Source organism: Cryptomeria japonica, chromosome 9, assembly GCF_030272615.1.
Source record: "Cryptomeria japonica chromosome 9, Sugi_1.0, whole genome shotgun sequence".
In the NCBI taxonomy this organism is placed as follows: domain Eukaryota; kingdom Viridiplantae; phylum Streptophyta; class Pinopsida; order Cupressales; family Cupressaceae; genus Cryptomeria; species Cryptomeria japonica.
In genome coordinates this window covers 702,162,563-702,180,875 of record NC_081413.1, presented here as the reverse complement: position 1 = coordinate 702,180,875, position 18,313 = coordinate 702,162,563, and positions in this window count along the sequence as shown.

Genomic DNA, 18,313 nt, shown 5'->3' with positions numbered 1-18,313 from the left:
GCCCTTGAAAATTCAAGGAGGCCATATAAGGACCCATTCCTAGGTGAGACTGGACAGTGCCTGGCTAGGAAGGGTCAAGTTGTAGAGGTCTTGGAGAGCAAGGAAGGATAGAGAAGATGGCACCCTTTGGAGGAGTTGTAGAGGGGTGAATGAAGCATCATTGGTGTGAAGGAGGAGCCTCCACCAATCCATACAAGGTGGCTAAATCACAAAACATACACTGTGACCCAGGCAGACCATAAAAACCCTCACAAAACCCTTAAAAACCCCAAAATTCACCCAAGGCACTATACAGCCACTTGGAGGCCCAAAAATAGAGAAATCATTGAGCCCTTTCCAAATTAATGGTAGTCCATTTTGGGAGTTTGGGTTGTTTGTGCATCGTTTGCAAGAGAGAGCCCTAAAAGTCCGGATTGGAGGCCTAATAGGGGCTTTTCCTTGTAGCCCTATTTTGTGGGAAATGAGCAAAAAGGTGGAATCGGTAGGAGAGATGAAGGTTGCAACTTCTTGTGGGCACATGGATGGATGTAAAACATGGTTTAAGACCTGTCCTAACCTTTCTAGGACCTAGGAAGCAGCAGGACAAGCCAAGCCCTTATTAGCCATAGTAAGGGGTTTTAAGTCTCATGAGTAGGTGAGACCTTAGGAGCAGCATTGCAACTCATAGGTGGGTGGATTGGGAAAGGTCAGGGGATTCCTCAAGCAAGGGAAGTCCTAGAGACCCTAGGGTGTGAAGAGAACACCAGGTGATCCAGGGGAAGGATCCAAGAGCATAGACTAGGCTAGTCTATCCCAAATCCCATCCCATCAGTGTCACTATGCCACCTCTCTGCCAAAGCTATCAATATACCCCGATTAATGATATACTAGGGCATCTCTAATAAAGAGGATAATCCACATCTCTCAATAATGTCTCCATCTACCTGTGTCAATCGTGGAATCAAAGACCATGGCCTTGGAAATCGCTCTCGCGACTGAAGAACCCCAAGCCGCTCATGTCACAAACAAAACATGTCCAATATCAGTTCCCACATCAAATCAAATCCATATTAATATCAACTTCATATCAACTTGAAACACTAAAAATCTAATCAAGTTTCACATCAAATAAAAAATCCACATCAAATCCATATCAACTTGAAACACTGAAAATCAAATCAAGTTCCATATCAAAATTTATATTAGCAATCAAAAATCCATATCAATATTAAATCCATATCAAATTGAAACAACACAAATCAAATCAAGCTATCCATCACATCCATATCAACTTGAAACACTGAAAATCTAATCAAGTTTCACATCAACTCAAAAATCCACATCAAATCCATGTCAACTTGAAACACTAAAAATCAAATCAAGTTCCATATCAAAATTCATATCAACAATCAAAAATCCATATCAATATCAAATCCGTATCAACTTGAAACAACGCAAATCAAATAAAAAATCCACATCAAATCCATATCAACTTGAAACACTGAAAATCTAATCAAAAATCCATATCAAAAACCATATCGAAACTCATATCGGACATAAAATTTTTATCAAAACAACACACAACAAGGATGTAGATTAACTATTGCACCCATCTCGGAAAAATTGGCAGACACTTACTTACCCCAACCTATCTTCATTCATCTCAAAATCCCTCAGTAAATCCTAAATTCCACTACATTTTCTGCCTACGCGCTAAGAACTTTTTTCTACACGCTAAGCTACTACCTATGCGCTAGCCAAACCTCGCTATGTGCTACCGACTTTACCCCATGCACTAAACCTTTCCTATGCGCTACCTTGTTCTACCCTTGCGCCACCCCTCTAACCCTATACACTAGAAAACACCTATGCGCTATCCTAATCCACCCATGTGTTGCATCTCTAACCCTACGTGCTATCCTATTCTACCCATGCGCAACCCTATTGACCCTATGCACTAGGTTTCACCTATGCACTACCCTTTCCCCCTACACGCTATCCTATTAGCCTTATGTGCTAAATTAACCCGATGCGCTATCCTACACTGTCTACACACTACACACCCTAACCCTGACACTACCCTAGTTTTGGAACTCTACGCGCTATGGTTTTTATCGTATGCGCTAGGGTGCATACCCTATGCATTAACCCGTAAAATTTTGAATTAAAAAATGAAAAACATGACCAAAAATGACAAAACAAAAAGCAAAAAGGGGCAAAATTTGATAACTTACAGGTGGACCATACATGGTGGGCCTCCGGTAGCGACGAACACGCTCGAAACGATGAGAAGCATGAGGAACCACCATTTTGTCTTTCTCTCCAAATGTCACTTTCTCCAAAGTCAACAAGCACAAATGATATAAAGAAAACCACTTTTTACCTTTTAATAGGGTAAACGAAAATTAGGGTTCGGCGGTGAAACATGTAAATTGTTGTGGTCTCGTTTCTAACCCTAGCAAACATCATTATCAGGAGATGAATCAAATTGCCACATTCAACATAGACAAAATTTTAAAATGCGATGATATTTATCAACAATTATCAAAATCAACCAAATCTTCAATTTTTTGATTCATCTCCCGAGGGGGCATTATCAACATCATTTATCAAATCTAGGGCATGGCATGAACATCTCGATACACGACATCACACTAATCATGATCAAATTTTGACGATACATCAATTTTGTTTGAATCAACATGTGCACACACGTCACTTCAAAGGGGCAAAATGTAGACGTATAAAAATGACCATATTCTTAAATGAACATTTAATGTTCATTTTATTCTCATTCTTCTATTTAGTTAAATCTAAATTAATTAAATCATCCACATTCCTCTATTAAATTAAATAAATTATTGAATTTATTTATTTAAATTCACTTAAGCCTATCACATCATTTAATTAAATAAGTCATTTTATTTAGTTAAATCCCTTCTCTCTACTTTTAATTAAATTTACATTTAATTAAATTTTTCACTCTAAATAAATAAATCTAATCCTCCACTTGCAACCACAATTGAAATAAAGCAATTTATATTAATTAATTCTATTATGCCTCACCCACTTGCATTTTCCTACATCTACCACTTGCCTCCTAAACCCTCTTCCTCAATTCTTCTAGAGCCTATCTAATCCTAATCAATTAGCTTAAACCTTTCAATTATCCCCTTTCCCTAAATTTGTGGATGTCAATTCTCAAATTTGGAGTAAAGTCTTCCAAAGGCATTAAAGCCTTTATGCCTTCAACAAGCTAACTTGTTGAATACCCCCAAATTTGGAAGGACTCTTACAAATTTGTCCACAAATTCTTCCAAACCATTAATGGTTAACTAACCATTTGTGGCATGTGTTGAGACTTTATGCCTAACTCAACCCTCATCTAACCATAGGGTCTCGTCAAGCATTCATTGCTTTGACCATGGTTATTCCTTTAACCCTTGCACAAGAGTTTATCCTTTGGGTAAAACTTTATCCAATGGGTAATCTTAACCTAACCTTAACCCTTACCTCCTAAGGTAACCATGAGGTCTTCTCAAGCATTTAATGCTTCTTACATCCTCTCTCAAGTAGTCTTATGTTGACAATTGTCACCATTTCATTGGTGAGAATTGTAAACATGGATTGATAACTTTTAATCCTGACCCTTGATAAGCTCATCCAATCTTGACCATCCATTGCCCTATTTTCCCTATAAATAGAGCCCATTCCTTCTTCAAAAGGATCCAAGTCTTTAGCATCACACTTATACTCATTTTTAGCAAGGCATTTAATCTCTCTTTGAAATAGAAATAAATCTAATAATCATTTTAGAAGCATTTCTATCATCTTAGTTAATCATATAAACTAGTATATCATGTTAGGATAGTATTTTACTAATCTTTTCATCTTATCATCACTAGTTTAGTTCATTTGTTAAATCATGCAGAGATAGGATGCATTCATACTAAGATTGATCAAAAGAATCCCTCATTCTCATGATTGTCATCCCTAAGTCACTTTGCTCAGTGATTTGAGAGCAAAGGCATTGGCTATAGGGGTCTTGTGAGATAGAGAACAATGGATCACCCTTTGGGAAGTTGAGCTATTCCACATAGCTCCATAACTTGCACCAAGAGTCCCATTGGTATGTGGGCAAGTCTTTGAATATTTTTATAATTTCCATTTCATTGCACCGCTTTTCCCGTATACAACTTCGAATGCATATTTTTTAGGATTTAGCCGGAGCTTGAATCTTTCCATTCTATCCAGTATGAGGCATAGTTCTTGGATATGTGTGGATCTCTTGATGGTTTTTACTAGGGTGTCATCAACATAATCTTCCATATTTTTGTGCATCATATCGTGGAAGATAGTGGTTACTGCTCTTTGGTAAGTCACTCTTGCATTCTTTAGTCCAAATGGCATGATGTTCCAGCAGAAGGTTCCCCATGCACATGTGAAGGCTGTCTTTTCTTGATCCTGAGGAGCTATCTTGATCTGATTATAACCAGAGAATCCATCCATTAATGAGTACATCTCATATCTAGCAGTCATATCCACTATCATATCAATGTTGGGCAATGGAAAATTGTCTTTCAGACATTCTTTGTTGAGATACCTGAAGTCTGTGCAAACCCTAATAGATTTGTCTGCCTTTGATACAGGTACTATGTTTGATATCCATTTTTCATAGTCTATTGCTCTGATAAATCCAAATTTTCATAATTTTTCTAGCTCAACTTTGGCTAGCAGTGCCACATGAGGATACATCTTACGGAGTTTTTGCTTGACTGGTTTAACTCCTATTGTAATAGAGAGATAATGCATGATGAGATCAGGATCTAGGCCTATCATATTTGGGTATGTCCATATGAAGTTGATCTTCTTTTCCGAAAAGAGGTTACTAAAATCTTTTAACTCTTCTGGTGATAGTGATTGAGCTAAATGAATGATATGTGGTGTCTCTTGACTTTCAATATTTACTGGTTGAGTTGGTTCAATCAATATTGAAGACCTTTCTTGGAAGTGACTTGGCAGCATATCAAGTATCTCACCCTTAGGTGCCTCAGAGAGGTTTTCACCCTTTGGTACATCCTTTATTTTTAATTTCTTTTTTCTGACACCGCCACAGTGCTGTTTTCATCATCAAAACTTTTTTTTTAATTTTTTTTATTTTTGCGACTAAGATACTTGTTGTCTGTCTCAGTCATGTTTTCACTTTTCTCAGTGGTGGAAGAGTTCATTGGTTCAACTGCATTAAGATAGCAAGCTAATGTGTAGTCATTTATGAAGGTTGGTTGTAAAGAGTATAGTCAATCAGTTCAGGATATATCAAGAATAAAGTTTGAATAGGCTCAAGGGAGTTCACGGTATTATCATCATAACTTCGGACCGACAAGTTCGGTTCCAGAAAACTACCATGCGTAGGTGTCTCAAGACTAGGAAGAGTTACAATATGATTATCAAAGTTCATGTTAATATTTAGTGGACCTAACCCAACTGACCTACTCCTAGCATTGTCCCCTACTTCAGACTGGACTACATATCTGTTGGCATATGTGCAGATTTTGATGACATGATAATAATGTATGTTGTCATTGATGTCAATATATTGAAGTGTGAACCGGTATGTTGAAGTAAGTAAGCTGGCAAGTGAACTAGTGTGATGAAGTGTGAACCGGTATGTTGAAGTAAGTAAACCGACAAGTGAACCCGTATATGCAAAGTTTGTACCGGGGTTTCACTTGATATGACTACCGGTTGGTAATCTTAGCTTCAGGGTTTCCAGCTGATACATTCCAAGTTTGTGCGATTCGACCAACTCCTATGATGAGTTAGCATTGAAATGAAGATTAGATCGCGTTGACATGTTAGCCTTGTGTGGGTGAAGGATTTACTTAAGGATCTTGCACAAGAAGATTGATTCTATCTACCTCGGGAATGTGCAAAGTCTTAGTAAATTGTGGAGAGTGTGTGATGGGTCATCAGCTTCCAGAAGTAGTGAAGAACGAATGATGCATAACGTCTTGAGATTTGTTCAAGATTGTTTTACCCTATGTAATTTGTTTAAACGGTTAGGATTGGAACGACTGTAATGTTAACCTAGATGCTTAGGGTTTTAGGTTTTGGCCACTGACCTAATTGTTGTCTATAAGGTCGATGATGATTTTCATTTGAATTTGTTGGCAAATGAATGCATGTGAGGTGATTCTTGCTAGATCGGAGAAGTGAGTAGAGATCTGTAGAGTGTGATTGCAGATGTAAAGGATTTGAAGTGGATCTTCCTTGGCATTGAGTGTTGTTATCAGATCAGTGTATTACCTGTTGACTTCTAACCATTTTAGCAATTGGAAAATCCCTTTACTGGGTAGCTTTAATAGGCTTTTTGTAAATCCTTTAATAGGGTGACTCAAAATCATTGAGTTCTTCAAATCCTCTTGCGAGGTAACCTTTAACAGGATTTTAACCTCTTACCAGGTATTTAGCCATCCCTTAACCGGGTGATCCCTAGTAGGATCGGTTTCTAGCATAACCTATTGTAAATTGTTTAACCGGACTAGGCTCCTAACAGAGTAGACTTCTGAAGAGTTCAAGAACAACTTGTGGGTATTCATCCCCATCATGGTTTTTCCCAGTTGGGTTTTCACGTGAAAAATCAGTGTGTTATGTGTGATTCTTTTTCATGCGATGATTTAGTGTTTTCTGTTAAGCGATAAAGCATTCTAATCTAATGGTCATTGTATTTTTGATGTATTACCAGCTTAAGTATATGGGTGAAGTTGAGATGAGATATTAGATTTTGAGAAGTTCTAAGTGTTATTGGTTTATGTCTTTTACAGTCTTACTGTGTTTTACCAGTATTGTCTTGATTTAGGTTGATGATGTTGTTTGCCAGTTAGTGCAGTCTTTGTAGTTTAAGTTGTCGGAGAAATTTTTGTCTGTACTGATTCACCCCCCCTCTCAGTACCTATTGGGTATTAACTGGTCATCATTATTCATCAATATTGACAGTAATAGGGTCAATAGACAACATCTCAACATTCATGACATAGTAGTCATAATATAATGTTGAATAGTTGTTGTCATAAATAGAGCTTCTGTAAGAGTTATCAGAGTCATAAGATGAAGTTTCAGACTCTTCTTCAAGTGATTTAGTAAAAGTATGTATAGTATCAATACCTACATCCTTGATGCTGAAAGTTCCTTCATGATTTGGTTCATTGATCACTTATATTTGACATACTTGTTGACATAACCTTGATGGTTTTGTTAGTCCTTGTCTTTTCCATTCAGCTTCCTCTGGACTGATGAATGGTCCTGCTTTTGTAGCTTCTAATTCTTCTTTTGTAGTTCCATACCTGATTTGTCCTATCTCATTAAAGGGAGAATTTTCTTGTGCTCTTCCTTCTTTCAGCTGTTGTTCATAGTCTTCTTGTCTTTTTTGTCTGATTTCCTCTATTTCCTTTTGCAACTTTAAGCGGTTTTCCTCTTGTTCTTAATCTATGATATCACTAGATTCTTCGGGAGTAACTGTAGTAGGTGTATCTAAGAGATGATCTGGACCCCACTCATACTCATTTGAGTCAGTTTTTGAATCATCTACTTGGTGTCTACTTGTATATACAACCGAGACATTCAGTGGTGCAAACAACTCTTGAATTCCTTCAATTTCTTCCCTCATGTCTTCTAGGATTTCTACTCCTTGTAGTGTTATTGCTGATACAATTGGAACTTGCATACCAACTGCTTCTTCTCTCTTGATTGGCAATTCTTCTTGTTCATTTTCATACTCTTCCTGAGTTTGCCGAGTATTGATTTCCTGTGATGTTGAAGGTAGTTTCTTTTTCCTCCACTTAAGTTGATGGTGAGAAGTATGTTTCTGATCTGATGACTTTCTTGGATTGTACTCGAGTCTAGCTTTATCATTTGCTAACTTAGTTTGTAGCTGAATAGGTTTAACAATACCTTCTTGATGCTTGCCCAGAGGACCAGTACCTGAATATCCCATGCATTGAATCATCTTATAGCCTGGACCATATTGTGTTGGGGAAATTTCACAATGTCGTATTTCTTTGTTTGTACCATCTTCTTTGAAAAGCCATTTGAGAATAACATCCTCTTCTATTTCATCTGTAAGGGAAGTAGAGGACTGTATAAAGAGACCATCATAAATGACATTTGGAGTTGAAGTTTGTGGCTTCATAACCTCTGATGGTTTTCCTGACTGTCTTGACGATGGAGGAAGAGACATTAGTGAAACAGGTTCTATTTTGTATCCATCCATGCCAGTATTTGTGATTTTCAATTTCTTTTCTAAATCTTTCAGCAAAGTTTCTGAACTTTCAGCTATAAAGGCTGCTCTATTATGAGGAACAAAAGCATCAACACTCTACGTTAATGCGTTACAGGTATAGCTTGTATCAGCAGGAATACTGACTTCAACTCCGTTATAAGGAAATTTCAAGCACTGATGATATGTAGATGGTATTGCTTTCATTTCATGAATCCATGGTCTACCCAGTAAGATATTGTATGAAAGAGGAAGGTCAAGTAACTAAAAGATAACATCTCTTTCCACAGGTCCTACCCTAATTGGTAATAGTACCAGACCTTTAGAGGTTCTTTCTTCTTCATCATAAGATTTGATCATTATTATATTTGTTGGATCAATGACATTTTTAGAAAATCCTAGCTGTGTCAGTAGATTGTAGGTACAAATATTCAACCCAGCGCCTCCATCTATCAAAACATGTTTAACTCGGTGTTTATGGATCATAGTTTTGATGTGTAATGGCTGGTAATGTGGGTGATTTAGTGAATTATCATCTTCTTCAGAGAAAGTGAGGTAATGAGGCAAAGTCAGGTGAACCACCATAGATTGAAACCGATCTATATCTAAATCTTTAGGGACATTAGTAGTAAGTAAAGCTCTGTCTAGGATCTCTCTATGAATAGAAGAGATCTTAAGCAGTTCTAAAATGGAGATTTAAGTGTTAGTTCTTTTCAATTGTTTGACGATGCTATAACCAGGAGAGGATGATGAAGCCAACTGTTTAGATTTAGCCATGATTGTATATGTTTGTCTATTTAAAGAACTTGGTAGGTTTGATGTTGTTTGAGCAGAAGTTGAGTAGCTAGCTCCTTGGAGAGTAACCTTCTTTTGAGCGTGGGTCACAACATTTACAGTTTGTGCTTGATTTTGTTTATCTTTGATTATGATCACATTGCAATATTCAGGTTGGGAAGATTCAATCATGTTGATCACATTGTCATTGTTAGTGTAGGTTTAATTGACTTTGGCACCTCCCTTGGATTTTGAGGAATCACCTTGTTCATAAGCAGGTAAGGGATCTTTAAAAGCTTTGTGATTAGAATTAGTCATGTGATTTCCAACAATGATTTTGCTAGCACCGATGAGGTCTTGAATTTCATGTTTGAGCTTCATGCAGTTGTTTGTTGAATGACCCTTGTTTCGATGGTATTCATAGTATTCGTGTTCTCTCCACCATTTGGGTTTAACTTCTAGATCATATGGTCTAGAATTGTCTGCCAATGTTATCAGATTATTTTCCAATAAATTTTTAAAATCTAATTCATATGATTCATCTAGAGGAGTAAAATCACGTTTAGGCTTTGAAAGCCAAGGTTTCTCTTTAAACCATTCTTTTGATTTTTTTGGAGGTTTTTCTGTCGCAATTTCAATCGCTTTGAGTGGTTGTGTTCCACTAGCTAGGTTAAATATTGTGGATTTTGATTTTTCTTTAACAGTGTCTCCCACTCCGTCATTAACAACATTTTTGTTGTTATCTTTTCCATATTTCCAGTAGTTGTTCTTTTCTTTAGAACTAGAACCTTGCGATGTTTCTTTCCAAAGTGATATATCTCCTTTCTTTATAAGCACATCTTCCATTCTGGGAGCACTATCTACCATTTTGTTGAATGAAGGGTACAATTGCATTTGGATACTGTATTTCAATTCAGGGATCAAGTTATTGATGAAGATATCCATCTTCTCATAATCTGAAATAGGTCATGAATATCTTTCTCCAACGTTGAAGAAAGGTGAGAAAAGGTTCTCTTGTTTTTTGATTGGTGTTGCAAAGCTCAATCATAGTGACTGGATGACGAATGTTATAGGAGTATTGTTGTAGAAACAATTTGATTAATTCCTCAAAACTTTTGATTCCCATAGGTGGGCTTGAAAATCATCCCATAGTTTGTCCTCCTAAACTTCTCGGGAAGAGGCGCATGAGGTATGTTTGTTCGTGCATGAATTCCATACATAAAGCACAAAATTCTCTGACATGGTCTTGAGGATCTGCATTCCCATCATATTTTTCAAACTTAGGAATCTCCACTCTTGAAGGGAATGGAGACATGTAAAGTTTTTTGTCAAATGGAAATGGGCATGTCGTGTCCAGAGAATATTGCTTTGATGTTTTATCCTTGTTTTTTCAGTTCTGCGATTTCTGTCTGTAATGCTTGCAATTGTTTGTTTACCAGCACTAAAGGTGTCTCTTCCTCTTTAGTGATGAGGGTTTCAATGTCATAATCAATAGGAGGTTTAGCGCCTTGCTTTGCTAGCTCTAGAAAATGCTCTTCCTTTTCTCTAGACACGATGATCTTCATCATTTTTCGGAAATGTTTTTCATTTAGATATTTATTTATAACAGTTTTTGTAGGTTCAGAGACTACAGAATCGTCTGATGAGGAATCACTGTTAGTAGCATGGTTGCTGAGGTTGTCATAAGTATCGCATTTAGTAGTTTGTCTTTCTTGCCTTTCTCCATACATGGTGGGAGATAGGGGCTGATAAAAAATTGGTATTTGTGACGATGAAGGTTTATTTGGGATGAGTTCTTCTACAAAGAATGGATTGTTGTTTGATGAAAAGGATACTCCTTTACCTTTGTCAACTTTCTTGCAAGAACTTTTGGTTTGAGTAGGCATTTATGACTGATATGACCAAGAGCTGGATGTGATGCAGAAGTCAAGATCAAATTGTAGCTAGTTGTTCGTTTAACGTAGTGATTTGAGAGAAGTAACTAAGATCTGGTTTGGTTTCAGGAACGATCTATCCTGTGTAAGACGTTATCTAAGTTAACTTAGGTTTTATAAGATGTTGATTGAACTAACTGGAAGATGATCAACAAAATTGTGCAACACAATGGCAAGGGTACACTATCAAGATTGTTTTATGCTCAGAATTATGATAACCAGTTTTATGCTCGCTGGAGACTGATTTGGGCAATTTTGACTATTTTGACTAACAAGATCAGGAATTCGTATGATAGAGTTTGGAGACCCAGACAATAGTTTAGCAGTGTATAGATGATAAAGATAGTTTTTCATACGATTTGCTACCTAATTTTGTACGACAGTTGGGTAGACTCCAAACGATAATATGTTGAATGTGATATATATCCATACGATAGACTGTAAATGACCAGATGACAACTTTTTTCAGATTCGTACGACAGGTTTAACAGAGCCAGACAATAAAATTTTAAGATCAATGAAGACTCGTATGACAAGAGGTATGTAGTAGAACAAAAATTTAGTAGACTCGTACAACAGAGGATTGGACAAAAATGAAATTCTAATAGGCAGTCTTTTAACAACTGACAGAGACCAGTTTTGGACATGAACAAAGTTTATCACTGAGTTGTTGATTTATTTTCTCCAGTTTTAGTATTTCAGTTTTAGTTTCAGGGATGAAAACACAGAAAACACGCAAGATATATATAATAATTCCAAGCACAACACACTAACCCTACGAAAGTTGGCTGAGAGAAGAAAACCTTTGCTTGCTCACTTAGGTACACACCCAATAGCTAATTAGAATACGACCGTTGAGTCTCATGCAATGGATTCTCAACGCTGTATTAGCCGACTCCAAATGCTAATGGGGGCACAATATGGCAAGTGTCTTGGGAGAGTTAATATCTCTCTTGCACAAAGATTATCCCCCTTTCGGAGGTGAATCAGGTAGCTTCTATCTTATAGTTCTTAGTTAGGAATTTTGTTCGAAATTACCCCTTGAAGTCATGCAAGCATGATTGAGGCCTATAGCCCGACAAGGTACCAAGATGAGCTATAGTCACATAAACGTGATTGAGACCACGAGGCCCTACAAAATATTCGATATGAGAGATCTCAAATAATACCGTCCTCTGAGACTTTAATCACCAGAAGCGTATTTATTATAGTGAGTTGGAATGCGCAGGTCCAATTGTACTCACTTGGGTCGTTCTCACAGGGTGATTAATTTTTCCCACTGTGACAGGACCGCTAAAGGTATACAAATCTCAAAATTTAGAAAAAGCTTTGAGGGTCTAGATTTATGATTGTCTGTAAAAGACAAGAGCATACTCTCCTACCTCTCTGATTTTTTTGAAAACACAAAAGACATATTTGTTCTTTAACTAGATAGCAATTTAAGTGCCTAAAAAAAATGAATTTAAAGAATACATGATGTTTGGTCGATTTTCTTTAGGCAACCTGCAAAAACAACGCATCCGTAGTCATGTTGTTTTCGATTCTTTGACAGGCGTATGTTGGATTGATAAATTCTCTGATAAGCGTTCTGCAAGAAACTGGCTAGGCTATAAAAATATCAGACAAACAGAAGACAGACCAGGGTTAGTGTCAGCGTTAGCAAAATCTAAATTCAATTTACGAAAAACCCTGAAAAGTATACTGTTTTTGAAATAATAAAACATAAATTCATACGACAGAGTATACCTTTTCGCACGAGTATTCTCATAGGACCGAATGACAAAATACAGAGTTAAATTGTCAGAGCAAAATCTCGTATGAGTTCCTTTTCTGATCCACATGATAAAACATAGGTCTTGACAGAATGTCATACGAAGAAGGACTTATACTCATACAATATTTAGCAGAGGTTGTATGAACGAGACCTGAAAGATAAAGAAGTGATTTTGAGGCTGAAGGATTGAATTCTGAGCCCCAAAAATGTGTGTGTGAAAAGTGGACCTGTATCCGTATTTGGAATACACAACACTTCAATTAAGTAATTAGATGCATGGTTAGTAAATCAATAATCAATAATGAACAATAAACCATTACAAAGCGACCTATTGCCTTCTAGTAGATGCAAGTTTAGTCTTGCTCTCAGATATTTATATGCAATACCAGTAACTAGACAACATCTAAACGAAGGATTTAACCTATATGAACATGAATTTGAGCTAAATGGATGCAAGATTTAAGCTAGATATGCAAGATTAACCTAACATGACTTAAGCAGTATTAAGCTAGATGATTTAATAAGGATGCAAGAACTAATATGAAAATATCTCAATGCACAAATCTTAGTGAACCTAGAGCAAAAATAACATAATAACAATATATTCTCCAGGATCCTTGAATGAGAGATGAGAGCCTGAATTTATAGAAAATTCAGAAAGAAACCAACAGCTGAGATCAAATGATGATGAGCGGTCAAGATTTTCCAAGAAGAAGCACAATCCAGGTGAATAGATGTGATTGGCTGTTTTTCTCAATTTTAAAGGAAATTGAACTAAAATTAAGATAAAATCAGAAAAAACTGATTAATTCTCTATTTCATTCAATTTTGAGATTTAATTGTTTTAATTGCTTTCTTTGAGATTTTTCTTCAATTTTTAATTTGATTTTCAAGATTATCTCCATTTGATTTCTTTTCTCAATTTTTAATTTGATTTTTGTCAATTAATTCCTTTTTTGATGATTTAATGGCAAATTAATTAATTTAATTAAATATGCTAGGATATTTAATAAAAATAAATAGGATAATTGTTTGAAAATGACTTACTTGGAATGATCAATTAATTAAACAAATATTTAATTAATATTGGTTGATTAATTTGCCATGTGACATTGGTGATTGAATAAATTAATTGTGTGCTCAAGATTAATTTAATTGCCTTTGGATAGGGCCTTGGTGACGTTGTCGAGATTAGGGGCTCATGGTTTAGATGACCATTTTTAGGGTATTACAGTTAGAGCTTACCCAGTTAGGGGATTTCAATTCTGCAACCACACACTCAACTGATCTTTGCCAACACTGAAACTAAACAACTTCATCGACCTTATAAACAAATCAATTAGGTCGGTAACACAATAAAAATCAAATTCTCATAGAGATTACAAACAAGTTGGTTTAAGTATGACCGTTGGATTACATAGAAATCTCTGCACATCAATCAAGAAAACCTTGATCGCTCCTTGATCACCGCTTCATCGAACTTAGTAACTCATCATGCGCTTTGCATTATATGCAATATACTTGCTCATTCCCTAGACAAAAACCGTTACATCAACTCGCCAAAATCACTTGAAATTGTCTTCATACAATAATCATACGCATCATAATCATTACCGCTCATCATCAGATCATAAACCAATATAACCAATTCACCAAACTTAATCAGTTAAGGTTTATCAAAAACAACAGGTAGGGTTTATCTGTTACCAGTTCAACTCTCCAATATACCAATACTGGTTCTTTCCACAAATTCTTCCTACCAGTTACAAAATAATATTACAACAATATCAACAATATCATTACCGGTTAATTGACATCAATGACAACATAACATATCATTAATGCAATCTTCATGCAAATGCCAACAAATTCATTTCTCAAATGACTAATAATTGAATGACGTTGTTGTATTTCTCATATGAAATTAATTGGAAGTAATATATTATATGCCTGATAATATTATTTACAGTGAGTATATTAACAAATTGAAGGCAAAGCAAACAATGAAAATGCCTCAAAAAATCTCCATTTCCCAAAGTTTTTAGGGCAATGTAGTTAGCGGTAATTCGTACCAAGTGGCCCATAACGTGTATGTGAGAAGGTTGTTATATGTCGATAATAACACACACACACACATACGTATGTGTGTGTGTGTGTGTGTGTGTGTGTGTGTGTGTGTGTGTGTGTGTGTGTGTGTGTGTGGACAACAACCTTATAGCCAGTACATAGTCACTGTAAGTAATAGTATCAAGCATACACATTATTGTAATGATAAATAATGAAGGGGTTTTGAATAATTATGAACAATAATCATTTTTTTTTGCATTCTCTGTAATTATTTTGGCATTATAAATAGAGAGACACCATTTAACAGCGCACCCATAAAATGAAATGATAAATAATGAAGGGGTTTCGAATAAAACAAATAGATAATCATTTTTTTTTGCCATTCTTTGTGAGGATTTTGGCATTATTATACTATAAGTATTTTGGCATTATTAAATTGTAACAGAGAATTGAAATGAAACCTATATCGCAAAATGAAGCAAAAAAAAGTGGAGTCAAGTTCACACTATAATGAAGCGAAAAAATTAGAGTAAAGTTCACACTATTAATAGACAATAACCATATAGGCACATTAAACTCTAAGAGAGCATTGGAATTAAACTATAAACCACATACAAAAAATCATCAATAGACAAAGCATAATGCAACTACGAAGGAGATAAACCATCATTGGACATCCAATATGGTTGTTAATATTATTTATAGTGACTATATTGAAAGAAATGTTGGTTTATTAAGAACAATATAATTTCAATTGAAAGATTTGTAGCATTTAACGTTGACTGCAGAGGGAATTTAGTTATTCTGTGTGTACCAACCTGAATGTGCGCCCTTGATAAAGAATGTGCAGAGTGTATTTGCAGAGCTGAGGAATATGTAATGAATTGGATTGTAATGAAAGTGACATGGAAAATTCCATCTTATAATATAATTCGAATGTGCAATGCATTCGATTGTGGTAGTTAGCTATTTTTAAATTTGAATTTTTGTGGGGAAACAATCGGTCATGTCATATTAAATATGCAGTCCTCCATTGCTTCGAATTGTTTAGTTTTCTTCTATACTTTGAATGAAACTTGGTTTTTCTTAATTTGATTTTATGCAAATTCTTGGTTACTGGGGAGCCTTACAACAGTTGTTGCAAATGCAGGTACCAAATGCAAATCCATGTAATGCACAAAGTCATGAACTGATATTTGAGAGCATGTACACTTGATTGTCTAAGAAGTCTAAAGTTGATTGTATTTATGTCATGTAATGCACCAATAGCTGTGCATATGTAATTGTAATTGGAGTACATTTGTGCTTTTTATCCACTTGCATAAAGTGGCAAATGTAAACATTAAGTTTTAAAAAAAAAAAAATGTTTATTATTTGTGCAAGTTGTATTGTATTAAAATAGGAAATGTACCAGTAGTTGTTTATTTTTTTTACTTTTTTGTTGTCAACTACTAATTCATTTGTGAACATGTGTTGGTGTTAAAATAAATATTTATTGGTATTTTTATATTTATGTACTGACAATTTTTTTTTTTATGTTTTGGGGGGTCAACATGACAATAAGGTGACAGTTATTTGAACTACGTTATCTATTGGTACTCTTCCCCTACATTAGGTAAGTTTCTTTCTTATTTACTTTCAGTCTTCCTCTAATTTAATAAAAATGCATTTTGAAAATAAAACTTTTGTAACCTCCCTATATAGTAAAATCTACAAATTTGACATTGCTTTAAGAAAATATTATATCTAGCAGCTCCTTTCTTCAACCAAAATAAGCTAGCATAGATATATTTTTTAGAATTTCATCATTCATATTAACCTTAATTAAATCTAACAAAGATACAATTAATTGGATATTGTTAAATTTTTAAAGAACTACATATTTAGAATTCACCAACAATTATCTCAAATACAAATAAATAAAATATAATGTAAGAATTGATTCAAATCATTCTTTAATAAGTTTTTAAAACACCAAAAATTACAAATCAAAGAAATAAAAAAAAAATTATATTGAATTTTACAGTCATGGAAATGATGTTTTTAGAAAAACCACAACTTGTTTAGATCATTCAATCTCTATAGAGGAGTTAAGCAAAAGTGACTAGTACTGTGAACATTAAAGAGCCATACATTATGAATAGCCAAAGTGACTGTCTACAAACAAAAATGAGGCAATCTCTTTCATTCAATCTCTTTCATGTTAGATTTCCCATTCTACTATAGAAGCTGTTGTTTGAAATGCAGAGGCACAAAAAAATGAGGCAATGCAAATAAAAGGTTTACAGGAAGAAGAAAGCTGCTAATGTATTAAGAAGTGTGCATCTATCAATTTGTATAAATCTCTAATCCTACTATATTTAGCCATCATCATAATATCTTTAACCATCTTATAACTTCATTTAAAAATAATAATTACACACCCACATATTAATTTGCTTGTAGATAATAATTTACATCATAACATCTTTAACCATCTTATAACTTCATTAAAAAAAGATAATTACACACCTACATATTAATATGCTCGTAGATATTTATAATTTATAAGCTAGCCTAAGTATATGTAACATGCCATCCAGCTACTTAATACTTCCATCTCAATTTTTTTTATTGGAAGAAGAAAATAAATGAATTACATGAACAAAACTGAAAGTTCTACAAAGAGCAACAAAAAAATGTTGTAGACACACAATAAAGAGCTACAACAAGTTGAGCAACACTAAAAGAACATTGCCCTCATAGTAGAGCATCATTACATCATCCAATGTTGTGGAATTGACACATGAAATCACTCCTTTAGCTATTATAACTTACTCCCTCTTATTTTTTAAATTTTTTAATACAATGCACAATTGAAAGAAAGGTTACAACAACATGCAAATATAGATCCCAAATTTTGTGACATGAATAAATTGGAGCAACGGGAGCACAATGTTGTAATAAGATTATTTTAAGAATTTGGAGCAGCCTAAATCATGTGGGCCAAGCATTGGAACAAATCCAAGTCCAAAGTCTTTCTTGTTGTAGCATCGTAAATTGTACGCACTTGCTAGGGTGGTACAATTTCACACCTAGTTTAGCACCCGCCTTGGCACATTTTGCATTTTGCATTGCATTTCCCCTTTAGCACTTAATTAATTAAATTAATTAGGTCTAAGGTCCTATTTTATCATCTCCTATATCATAAAGTTGGGCCCTTTTCATTAAAGTGTGCCCCTTTCCTTTTATTCTTCCAATACATCATTTAATCAAAAACCCTAATTAGGTCCTATTTTGAACTTGGGGGCTTGATTTCAGGGGTCAAAACATCTCAAAATCAGCTGTAACTTCAGGATTCGCTCTAAAATCATCATATCCGACGACCCTGAAAATTTGGTGAAAAGTTGTCGGGACCATGGCGCCCGGCGTGCACATGGTCCCGGACATTTTTCCCAAAATTTTAGGAGCACAATCCAATCATAAAATAAAGCTTAACCCCAAGAAATTGGTGGGAGAATCAATCTCTAG